A 12,986-nucleotide genomic window follows, 5' to 3' on the forward strand; every position below is an offset into this window, starting at 1 on the left:
AATCCATTGAGAAGATTTAGCAATTATAAACGTATATGCACCTAAGAACAAAGCTCCAAAATACATGAAACAGAAAAACGCAGAATTGAAGGGAGAAATAGAGAATTCAGCAATAATAGTTGGAGACTTCAAAACCTGACTTAATAATGGATTCATCTACTAAACGGAAGATCATTAAAGAAGAAAAAGGTAGATTCAGAAAACACTAGAAACCAACTAGACCTAACAGACATCTGTAGAAGACTCCACTCAACAACAGAAGACGATACATTCTTCTCGAGTACACATAAAACATTATCTAGGATAGACTGTGCATTAGCCCATCAAATATGTCTCCGTCAATTCTAAAATATTTGAAATCATACAAAGTATCTTCTCTGGCTACAATGGAATGAAATTAGAAATCAATAACAGAAGCAAATTTGGGAAATTCACAAAGATGTGGAAATTAATGTAATAGCCAGTGGGTCAAAGCAGACATTACAAGAATACTTAAAAAATACTCTGAGATGAATGAAAACAAAAATGTAACATACCAGTATTTATGAGATACAGTAAAAGCAGTGATTAGAGGGAAATTTATTATTGTAAATGCTTACCTTGAAAAGTAAGATAGAACTCAAATCAATAATTTAACCTTCCACTTTAAGAAACTGGAAAACAAAACTAAACTTGACAGGCAGAAAGAAGGAAGTAATAAAGATTATAGGAGACATAGAGAGTAGAAAATGGAAGAAGTCAATAAAACCAAAAGTTATTTCTTTGAAAAGGTAAAAATAAAATTGAGTAGACTTTAAACTGACCAATATAAAAGAAACAACTCATAGTAATAAAATCCATAATAAAGGAAGGGACATTACTACTGACATTACAAAAATGAAAAGGATTATAAGAGAATATGCTGAAAAATTGTATGCCACTTAATTAGATAACCTATATGAAATGAACTAATTCCTATAAAGAGGCAGACTACCAAAACTGACTCAAGAAGAACTAGAAGACCTGAATAAACCTATAATAAGAAATAGACTGCTATGTCTATTTCTTATTTTCCCATAAAGAAAAGCCCAGGTTCAGATAGCTTAATGGTGAATTCTACTGTATGTTTATAGAATTCATATAATTTCTTAACACATATTTCTGAAAAATAAGAGAGGGAACACTAATCAAATTTTTCTATAAGGCCTGCAATACCCTGATACCAAAATACCAAAACCAGACAAAGACACTGCAAGAAAGGACCAATATCCCTTATGAGTATAAACACATACATTCTCAAGAAAATACTATCAAACTGAGTTTAACAATTTAAAAAATGTTTTATAGTTCTTCAGAAAGTTAAATCTAAGATTATATGACCCAGGCATTTCACTCCTTGGCATATGCCTAAGAGAAATAAAACATATATCCAGATAAAACCTTGAATATGAATGTTCATAGCAGCATTATTCATAATAGCTGAAAGGTAGAACCCAAATGTTTACCAACTAATTAATGTATAAACAAAATATGGCATAGCCATACAATGGATTTTTTTTCAACCATAAAAAGGAATGACATACTGATATAAGCTGCAACATGAAGGAACCTTGAATACGTTGTGTTAAGCGAAAGAAGCAAGTCACAAGAAATTACATATATCCTATTCATGTGAAATGTCCAGAATACGCAAATCTATCGGAACAGAAGAAAGTTAATTAATAGTTGCCCAGGATATGGAGAAAGATGAGATGGGAAGTGTCTCGTAATGGGTATGAGATTTCTTCTTGAAGTGATTAAATGTTCAAAATTTGAGCACAGTAATGGTTGCATGATTGTGAATATGCTAAAATCCATTAAATTGTAAACTTTGTGGGCAAATTGTATGATAAGTTAATTATACCTCAATAAGGATTTTTTAAGTACCACCAGTAAGTAGAATTATAACAGATATTCAAGCTCGTTTAAACATTTAAAAATCAGTGTAATATACCTTATTAATAGAAAAATGAACAATAGTCACATGGTCATCTCAACAGACAAAAAGCATTTAACAAAATTCAACCCACTTTCATGATAAAAACACTCAACAAACTACAAATGGAAGGGAACTAACCTTTTAAAAGGCATCTAAGAAATACCAAAGTCTAGCTTTATATTTAATGTTTTAAGATAATACTTTCCTCCTAAGATCAGGAATAAGATAAGAATATCTGTTCTCAACATGTTTATTTAACATTGTGCTAAAAATTTGAGCCAGGGCAATTACGCAAGAAACAGAAATAAAAAGCATCCAGATTGAAAAGGAAGACTTAAAGTGCCCTCTATTTGAATATAACATTATCATGTATATGTGAAAATCCAAAGAAATTCACAAAAATACTTAGATGTAATAAGTGACCTTAGCAAGGTTGCAGGATACAAGATCAATATACAAAAAGCAATTGTATTTCTATACACAAGCAGTGAAAAATCTAAAAATGAAGTTAAGAAAGCAGTTCCACTTACCATAGCATCAAAGAGAATAAAATACTTAGGAAGATATTTAACCAAGCAAGTGCAAGGAGAACACATGGACACAGGGAGGGGAGCACTATACACGGGAGTCTGTTGCGGGAGAGTGTGGGGGACAGCGGGGGGGGGAGTTGGGGAGGGATAGCAAGGGGAGAAATGCCAGATATGGGTGAGGGGGAGGGAGGCAGCAAATCACACTGCCATGAATGCACCTATGCAACAACTTTGCATGTTTTTCACATGTACCCCAAAACTTAAAATGCAATAAAAAAAAAAAAAGAAAAAAGAGAAAAAAAAAAAGAAATGGAAAACTATAAATATTGTTGAGAAAAACTAAAGAAGTCCTAAGTAAATGGTCAGGTCTCTCATGTTTGTCCATTAGAAGACTTAATATTAAAGTGGCAATTTTTCCCAAATTGATCTGTAGATTCAGTGCTATCTCTATCAAAATTTCTGTTGGCGCTTTTTGTAAAAATGGACAAACTGATCTAAAAATTTACATGGAAAAGCAAGGTACCCTGAATAGCCTTAACAATCCTGAAAAACAAATGACAAAGTTGGAGTACTCAGATTTTTCAATTTCAGAATTTTTTTTTTGGAGATGGAGTTTCGCTCATCACCCAGGCTGGAGTGCAATGGCACTATCTCAGCTCACTGCAATCTCCACCTCCCAGGTTCAGGCAATTCTCATGCCTCAGCTTCCTGAGTAGCTGGTATTACAGGTATGTGCTACCACACCTGGCTAATTTTTTTGTATTATTAGTAGAGATGGAGTTTCACCATGTTGGCCAGGCTGGTCTTATACTCCTGATCTCAGATGATCAACCCACCTCGGCCTCCCAAAGTGCTGAAATTACAGGCCTGAGCCACTGTGCCCAGCCCAGAATTTTCTTTAAAGCTATATTAATACACATAGTATAATCCTGGCATAAGGATAGACATGTAGATTAATGAAATTGAATTAAGAGTCCAGTAGTACATCCATATATTCACAGTCAAATGATTTTCAACAGTGGTGCCAGTACAATTCAATGGAGAAAGAATAGTTTCTTCAAAACAGTGGTATCAGAACAACTGGATGCTGACATGCAAAAGCATGAAGGTGGACCTGTACCCCACACCATATACAAAAATTAATTCAGAGTAGATCAGAGATTCAAATGTATGAGTTAACACCATGAAGTTTTAAAAGAAAACTTAAGCATAAATCTTTATGACCTTGGATTAAGTAATGGATTCTTTATTATTACACCTAAAGCATAAGCAACCAAAGAAAAAAATAGATAATGGGATTCATCATAATTTAAAACTTTTGCGCTTCAATAGACACTATCAAGAAAGTAAAAAGAGGCTGGATGCAGTGGCTCATGCCCATAATCTCAGCACTTTGGGAGGCCAAGGCATGTAGATCTCTTGTGGTTAAGAGTTTGAGACCAGCATGGCCAACGTGGCAAAACCCTGTCTCTAGCAAAAATACAAAAATTAGCCGGGGATGGTGGTGCATGCCTGTAATCCCAGCTTCCCAGCTACTCAGGAGGCTGAGGCATGAGAATTGCTTGAACCTGAGAGGCAGAGGTTGCACTGAGCCAAGATCATGCCACTGCAGTCCAGCCTGGGTGACAGAGCGAGATTGTCCCCCCACTCCCTCCCCCCAAAAAAAGAAAGAAAAAGATAACACACAGCATTGGGGGAACTATTTGCAAATCATATATTTGATAATCTAGTATCTCAGATATACAAAGAACTCTTAAAAGTCAATAATAAATAAAAAGATAACCTGATTAAAATGATAATGTATTTGAACAGACATTTCTTCAAATAATATTTACAAATGGCCAATAAACACATGAAAGGATGCTCAGTGCCATTGGCTTTTAGGAAAATGGAAATCCAAATCATGATTAGATACCATTTCACACCCACTAAAATGGCTGTACTAAAACAGTAACATGTGTTGGCAAGGTTTTGGAGGATTTGGAACCCTCATACATTTCTATTGGGAATGTAAAATGATGTCACTGTTGAAAAGGTTTGACAGTTCCTCAAAAGTTGAACTTAGAGTACCCTATAGCAATTCTTCTCCTAGGTACTTACCCAAAAGTCTTGAAAACATACCTACACACAAAAACTGGTACATGAATAGTCATTGCAGCATTAATTATAGCAGGCAAATGTGGAAACAAACCAAATGTTCATCGACTGATGATTGAGTAAACAAAATGAATATTACATACAATAGAATATTTATTGTTCAACCTTAAAAAGGAATGAAAGGTATGCAAAACTGGTTCAACATTTGAAAATCAATTAATGCAATCCATCACATCAACAAGCTGAAAAAGCTTGATCATATTAGTAGATGGAGAAAAGGCAGTTGACAAAATCCAACACTCTCAGTTTGATAAAGAACATCTACAAAAAAAACCTACAGCTAGCATCTTACTTAATGGTGAGAAACTAGATGTTTTTCCTCTAAATTTGGAAACAAGGCCAGGATATTCCTGTTCACTACTCCTGTTGAACATCCTACCAGAAATCCTCACTAGTGCAATAAGATATGATAAGGAAATAAAAGCTATGCAGATTGGGGGAAAAGAAATAAAACTGTCTTTGTTCAGAGATGACATGATTGTCTATGTAGAAAGTCCCAAAGAATCAACAACAATAGCAAACTCCTGGAACAAATAGCAGGTTGCAGGTTACAAGGTTAATATATAAAAGTCTGTTGCTTTCTTACATGCCAGCAATGTGCAACTGGAATTTGAAATTTAAAATACAACACATTATATTTTAAAAAATTGAAATGCTTATGTATAAGCTTAACAAAATATATACAAGATATATACAAATAAAATTTTTAAACTGTAGTGAAAGAAGTCAAAAGAGATCTAAATAAATAGATATTCCATGTTCATGGATAAGAAGACTCAATGTTGTTAAGAATTAGTTCTTACCAACTTGATCTGTAGATTCAGTGCAATCCCAAGTATAATCTCAGCAAGTTACTTTGTGGATATTGATAATGTGATCTAAAGTTTATGTGGAAAGGCAAAAGATTCAGAATAGCCACCATATTATTGAAAAATAAGAACAAAGAGAACTGACACTACCTACTTCAATACTTTAAGGCTACAGTAATCATGATGTTGTGCTATTGGTGAAAGAATAAGCAAATAGATCCATAGAATAGAATAGAGATTCTAGAAATAGATCCACACAAATATTGTCAATAGATCTTTGACAAAGTGGCAAAGGCAAACCAATGGAAAAAAGATAGTCTTCTCAGCAAGTGGTACTGAAACAACTGAACATCCACATGAATAAAACTGAATCTAGACATATATCTTACATTTTTTCCAGTAAGTTTTTTTTCATAATACTTTTCCCCTAAGACCAGGAATAAGGCAAAGTTGACCACTTTCACCATTCTTCAACATATTGCTGGAAGCCACCACAGTAAGGGAAGAAAGGTAAATATAAGCATATAGATTGGAAAGGTCGAAATAAAGCTGTCCCTATTTGCTGATGACATGACACTCTACATAGAAAAATTAAAAGGAATCTACCAAAAAAAAAAAAAAACCTCCTAGAACTAATGAGGAAGTTTGTGAAGGATATGAGATAAACGTACCAAAAATCAGTTATTCCTCTATACTAGCAAAGAACACCTGGAAACCACAGTTAAAAACATAGTACCATTTGCAGTTGCTTGAAATAGAATGAAATGCTTAGGTATAAATCCCACAAAAAAATATACAAACCTTATATGGTAAAAACTACAAAACTCTGATGAAAGAAATTAAAGACCTAAATAAATGAAGAGATGTACTCTGTTCATAGATTGGAAGACTTAACATAGTAAATATATCATTTCTCCCCACGTTTATCTCTAGATTTGACCCAGTTTCAATTAAAATCCTCAGAAGATTTTTTTATGAGTATGGAAGGCTTATCCTAAAATATTTCTGGAAAGGAAAAAGAATAAAAATAGCTAAAACAATTTTGCAAAACTATAATAAAGTGGGAGGAATCATTATACTCCCATTTTAATATTTATATAGCTATAGGAATTAATACAGGGTGGTACTGGCAGAGAGATAGACATGTAGCTTGATGGAACAGATTAGAATACTGGTAAGTACCCCCACACAAGTACAGCCAAATAGTTTTTGAGAAAGTTTCAAACCCAATTCAATGAAGAAAGGGTAATTTTTTTCTACAAGTGGTGGTGGAGCAATTGGACATCCATAGGCCAAAAATGAACCTCAAACCTCATGCCCTATAAAAAATTTAACTCAGATTATAGATTTAAATATAAAACATAAAGCTACATAACTTTTTTTTTGAGACAGAGTCTTGCTCTGTTGCCCACGCTGGAGTTCAGTGTCACGATCTTGGCTCACTGCAACCTCTGACTCCCAGGTTCAAGTGATTCTTGTACCTTAGCCTCCTGAGTAGCTAGCTGGGACTACAGACACACACCACCATGCTTGGCTAATTTTTTGTATTTTTAGTAGAGATGGGGTTTCACCTTGTTGGCCAGGCTAGTCTCAAACTCCTGACCGCAGGTGATCCACCTGCCTTGGCCTCCCAAAGTGCTGGGATTACTGGCATGAGCCACCATGACCAGCCAAGCTACATAACTTTTTTTTTTCTTTAATTGCATTTTAGGTTTTGGGGTACATGTGAAAAACATGCAAGGTTGTTGCATAGGTGCATACGTGGCAGTGTGATTTGCTGCCTCCCTTCCCTTCACCTATATGTGGCATTTCTCCCCATGCTATCCCTCCTCAACACCCCACCCCCCGGCTGTCCCCCCCACTCCTGCCCAACAGACCCCCGTGTATAGTGCTCCCCTCCCTGTGTCCATGTGTTCTCCTTGTTCAACACCCACCTATGAGTGAGAACATGTGGTGTTTGATTTTGTGTTCTTGTGTCAGTTTGCTGAGAATGATGGTTTCCAGGTTCATCCATGTTCCTACAAAGGACGTGAACTCCTCGTTTTTTATGGCTGCATAATATTCCATGGTGTATATGTGCCACATTTTTCCTGTCCAGTCTATCATCGATGGGCATTTGGGTTGGTTCCAGGACTTTGCCATTGTAAACTGTGCTGCAGTGAACATTCGTGTGCATGTGTCCTTGTAGTAGTACGATTTACAATCCTTTGGATATATGCCCAGTAATGGGATTGCTGGGTCAAATGGAATTTCTATGTCTAGGTCCTTGAGGAATCGCCACGCTGTCTTCCACAATGGTTGAACTAATTTACACTCCCACCAACAGTGTAAAAGTGTTCCTATTTCTGCACATCCTCTCCAGCATCTGTTGTCTCCAGATTTTTTAATGACCGCCATTCTAACTGGCATGAGATGGTATCTCAATGTAGTTTTGATTTGCATTTCTCTAATGACCAGTGATGATGAGCATTTTTTCATATGTTTGTTGGCCTCATGTTTGTCTTTTGTAAAGTATCTGTTCATATCCTTTGCCCATTTTTGAATGGGCTTGTTTGTTTTTTTCTTGTATATCTTTTTTAGCTCGTTGTAAATTCTGGATATCAGCCCTTTGTCAGACGGGTAGGCTGCAAAAATTTTTTCCCATTCTGTTGGTTGCCGATTCACTCTATTGACTGTTTCTTTTGCCGTGCAGAAGCTGTGGAGTTTGATTAGGTCCCATTTGTCTATTTTGGCTTTTGTTGCCAATGCTTTTGGTGTTTTGGTCATAAAGTCCTTGCCTACGCCTATGTCCTGAATGGTTTTGCCTAGGTTTCCTTCTAGGGTTTTTATGGTGTTAGGTCTGATGTTTAAGTCTTTAATCCATCTGGAGTCAATTTTAGTGTAAGGTGTCAGGAAGGGGTCGAGTTTCTGCTTTCTGAATATGGCTAGCCAGTTTTCCCAACACCACTTATTGAACAGGGAATCCTTTCCCCATTGCTTGTTTTTTTCAGGTTTGTCAAAGATCGGGTGGTTGTAGATATGTTGTGTCGCCTCCGACGCCTCTGTTCTGTTCCATTGGTCTATATCTCTGTTTTGGTACCAGTACCATGCTGTTTTGATTACTGTAGCCTTGTAGTAGAGTTTGACGTCCGGTAGTGTGGTGCCTCCCGCTTTGTTCTTTTTGCTTAGAATTGACTTGACTATGCGGGCTCTCTTATGGTTCCATATGAAGTTTAAGGTGGTTTTTTCCAGTTCTGTGAAGAAGGTCATTGGTAGCTTGATGGGGATAGCGTTGAATCTGTAAATTACTTTGGGCAGTATGGCCATTTTCATGATATTAATTCTTCCTAACCATGAACATGGAATGTTTCTCCATCTGTTTGTGTCCTCTCTTATTTCGTTGAGCAGTGGTTTGTAGTTCTCCTTGAAGAGGTCCTTTACGTTCCTTGTTAGTTGTATTCCTAGGTATTTTATTCTCTTTGTAGCAATTGTGAATGGCAGTTCGTTCTTGATTTGGCTCTCTTTAAGTCTGTTATTGGTGTATAGGAATGCTTGTATAGGATTTTTGCACATTGATTTTGTATCCTGAGACTTTGCTGAAATTGCTTATCAGTTTGAGGAGATTTTGGGCTGAGATAATGGGGTCTTCTAGATCTATAATCATGTCATCTGCAAATAGAAACAATTTGACTTCCTCCATTCCTATTTGAATACCCTTTATTTCTTTTTCTTGTCTGATTGCTCTGGCTAGAACTTCCAGTACTATATTGAATAGGAGTGGTGAGAGAGGGCATCCTTGTCTAGTGCCAGATTTCAAAGGGAGTGCTTCCAGTTTTTGCCCATTCAGTATGATATTGGCTGTCGGTTTGTCATAAATAGCTTTTATTATTTTGAGGTACGTTCCGTCGATACCTAGTTTATTGAGAGTTTTTAGCATAAAGGGCTGTTGAATTTTGTCGAAGGCCTTCTCTGCCTCAATTGAGATAATCATGTGGTTTTTGTCTTTGGTTCTGTTTATGTGGTGAATTACATTTATAGACTTGCGTTTATTGAACCAGCCTTGCATCCCCGGGATGAATCCTACTTGATCATGGTGGATAAGCTTTTTGATGTACTGTTGCAATCGGTTTGCCAGTATTTTATTGAAGATTTTTGCATCTATGTTCATCACGGATATTGGCCTGTAGTTTTCTTCTTTTGTTGAGCCTCTGCCGGGTTTTGGTATCAGGATGATGTTGGTCTCATAAAATGATTTGGGAAAGATTCCCTCTTTTTGGATTATTTGAAATAGTTTCAGAAGGAATGGTACCAGTTCCTCTTTGTATGTCTGGTAGAATTAGGCTGGGAACCCATCTGGACCTGGGCTTTTTTTGGGTGGTAGGCTCTTTTTTTTTTTTTTAATTGCATTTTAGGTTTTGGACTACATGTGAAAAACATGCAAGGTTGTTGCATAGGTGCATACGTGGCAGTGTGATTTGCTGCCTCCCTCCCCTTCACCTATATCTGGCATTTCGCCCCATGCTATCCCTCCCCAACTCCCCACCCCCTCGCTGTCCCCCCTCCCCCACAACAGACCCCCGTGTATAGTGCTCCCCTCCCTGTGTCCATGTGTTCTCCTTGTTCAACACCCACCTATGAGTGAGAATATGTGGTGTTTGATTTTGTGTTCTTGTGTCAGTTTCCTGAGAATGATGTTTTCCAGGTTCATCCATGTCCCTACGAAGGATGTGGACTCCTCCTTTTTAATGGCTGCATAATATTCCATGGTGTATATGTGCCACATTTTTCCTGTCCAGTCTATCATCGATGGGCATTTGGGTTGGTTCCAGGTCTTTGCTATTGTAAACTGTGCTGCAGTGAACATTCGTGTGCATGTGTCCTTATAGTAGAACGATTTATAATCCTTTGGATATATACCCAGTAATGGGATTGTTGGGTCAAATGGAATTTCTATTTCTAGGTCCTTGAGGAATCGCCACACTGTTTTCCACAGTGGTTGAACTAATTTACACTCCCACCAACAGTGTAAAAGTGTTCCTATTTCTGCACATCCTCTCCAGCATCTGTTGTCTCCAGATTTTTTAATGACCGCCATTCTAACTGGCGTGAGATGGTATCTCAATGTAGTTTTGATTTGCATTTCTCTAATGACCAGTGATGATGAGCATTTTTTCATGTTTGTTGGCCTCATGTATGTCTTCTTTTGTAAAGTATCTGTTCATATCCTTCACCCATTTTTGAATGGGCTTGTTTGTTTTTTTCTTGTAAATCTTTTTTAGCTCATTGTAAATTCTGGATATCAGCCCTTTGTCAGACGGGTAGGCTGCAAAAATTTTTTCCCATTCTGTTGGTTGCCGATTCACTCTATTGACTGTTTCTTTTGCCGTGCAGAAGCTGTGGAGTTTGATTAGGTCCCATTTGTCTATTTTGGCTTTTGTTGCCAATGCTTTTGGTGTTTTGGTCATAAAGTCCTTGCCTACGCCTATGTCCTGAATGGTTTTGCCTAGGTTTCCTTCTAGTATTTTTATGGTGTTAGGTCTTATGTTTAAGTCTTTAATCCATCTGGAGTCAATTTTAGTGTAAGGTGTCAGGAAGGGGTCGAGTTTCTGCTTTCTGAATATGGCTAGCCAGTTTTCCCAACACCACTTATTGAACAGGGAATCCTTTCCCCATTGCTTGTTTTTTTCAGGTTTGTCAAAGATCGGGTGGTTGTAGATATGTTGTGTCGCCTCCGACGCCTCTGTTCTGTTCCATTGGTCTATATCTCTGTTTTGGTACCAGTACCATGCTGTTTTGATTACTGTAGCCTTGTAGTAGACTTTGATGTCCGGTAGTGTGATGCCTCCCACTTTGTTCTTTTTGCTTAGAATTGACTTGGCTATGCGGGCTCTCTTATGGTTCCTTATGAAGTTTAAGGTGGTTTTTTCCAGTTCTGTGAGGAAGGTCATTGGTAGCTTGATGGGAATAGCGTTGAATCTGTAAATTACTTTGGGCAGTATGGCCATTTTCACGATATTAATTCTCCCTAACCATGAACATGGAATGTTTCGGTGCTCTACACATTCAGAGAAACTTCTCTAGTAACAAACTATAGAAATGATCCCTGAAAGTATAGTCTTGGGTGGTAGGCTCTTAATTGCTGCCTCGACTTCAGACCTTGTTATTGGTCTATTCAGGGTTTCGACTTCTTCCTGGTTTAGGCTTGGGAGGAGGCAACTGTCCAGGAATTTATCCATTTCTTCCAGGTTTTCTAGTTTATGTGCATAGAGTTGTTTGTAATAGTCTCTGATGATGGTTTGAATTTCTGTGCAATCTGTGGTGATATCCCCTTTATCATTTTTTATTGCATCTATTTGGTTGTTCTCTCTTTTCTTTTTTATTAGTCTGGCTAGTGGTCTGTCTATTTTGTTGATCTTTTCAAAAATCCAGCTCCTGGATTTATTGATTTTTTGAAGGGTTTTTCGTGTCTCTATCTCCTTCAATTCTGCTTTGATCTTAGTTATTTCTTGTCTTCTGCTAGGTTTTGAGTTTTTTTGATCTTGCTCCTCTAGCTCTTTCAGTTTTGACGATAGGGTGTCAATTTTAGATCTCTCCTTTTTTCTCATGTGGGCACTTATTGCTATATATTTTCCTCTAGAAACTGCTTTAAATGTGTCCCAGAGATTCTGGTATGTGGTGTCTTCGTTCTCATTGGTTTCGAAGAATGTCTTTATTTCTGCCTTCATTTCAGTGTTTATCCAGTCAATATTCAGGAGAAAGTTGTTCAGTTTCCATGAGGCTGTGCGGTTCTGGGTTGGCTTCTGAATTCTGAGTTCTAACTTGATTGCACTGTGGTCTGAGAGACTGTTTGTTATGGTTTCCGTTCTTTTGCATTTGCTGAGGAGTGATTTACTTCCAATTATGTGGTCAATTTTAGAGTCGGTGTGATGTGGTGCTGAGAAGAATGTATATTCTGTGGATTTGGGGTGGAGAGTTCTGTAAATGTCTATTAGGTTTGCTTGTTCCAGGTCTGAGTTCAAGTCCTGGATATCCTTGTTAATTTTCTGTCTCGTTGATCTGTCTAATATTGATAATGGTGTGTTGAAGTCTCCCACTATTATTGTGTGGGAGTCTAGGTCTCTTTGTAAGTCTTTAAGAACTTGCCTTATGTATCTGGGTGCTCCTGTATTAGGTGCATATATATTTAGGATCGTTAGCTCTTCTTGTTGCATTGATCCTTTTACCATTATGTAATGTCCTTCTTTGTCTCTTTTGATCTTTGTTTCTTTAAAGTCTATTTTATCAGAGATGAGAATTGTAACTCCTGCTTTTTTTTACTCTCCATTTGCTTGGTAAATCTTCCTCCATCCCTTTATTTTGAGCCTCTGTGTATCCTTGCATGTGAGGTGGGTTTCCTGGATACAGCACACTGATGGGTTTTGGCTTTTTATCCAATTTGCCAATCTGTGTCTTTTGATTGGGGCATTTAGTCCGTTTACATTTAGGGTTAATATTGTTATGTGTGAATTTGATCCTGTCATTTTGATGCTAGCTGGCTGTTTTTCCCATTGGTTG

The 12,986-nt window shown here is 37.2% G+C and overlaps 1 protein-coding gene and 1 pseudogene across 13 annotated transcripts in view; one reads left to right on the plus strand and one right to left on the minus strand.

Annotated features, from left to right (window-relative positions):
- The window catches only part of CASK (calcium/calmodulin dependent serine protein kinase), a 427,869-nt gene that overhangs the window by 92,352 nt on the left and 322,531 nt on the right, over positions 1 to 12,986 (plus strand). The gene's annotated exons all lie outside the window — the stretch shown is intronic.
- On the minus strand, positions 11,450 to 11,551 carry LOC135270024 (small nucleolar RNA U3; annotated as a pseudogene).

This window comes from Aotus nancymaae, unplaced genomic scaffold, assembly GCF_030222135.1.
Source record: "Aotus nancymaae isolate 86718 unplaced genomic scaffold, 86718_ANA_hifiasm-v0.15.2.pri h1tg000058l, whole genome shotgun sequence".
Classification (NCBI taxonomy): Eukaryota; Metazoa; Chordata; class Mammalia; order Primates; family Aotidae; genus Aotus; species Aotus nancymaae.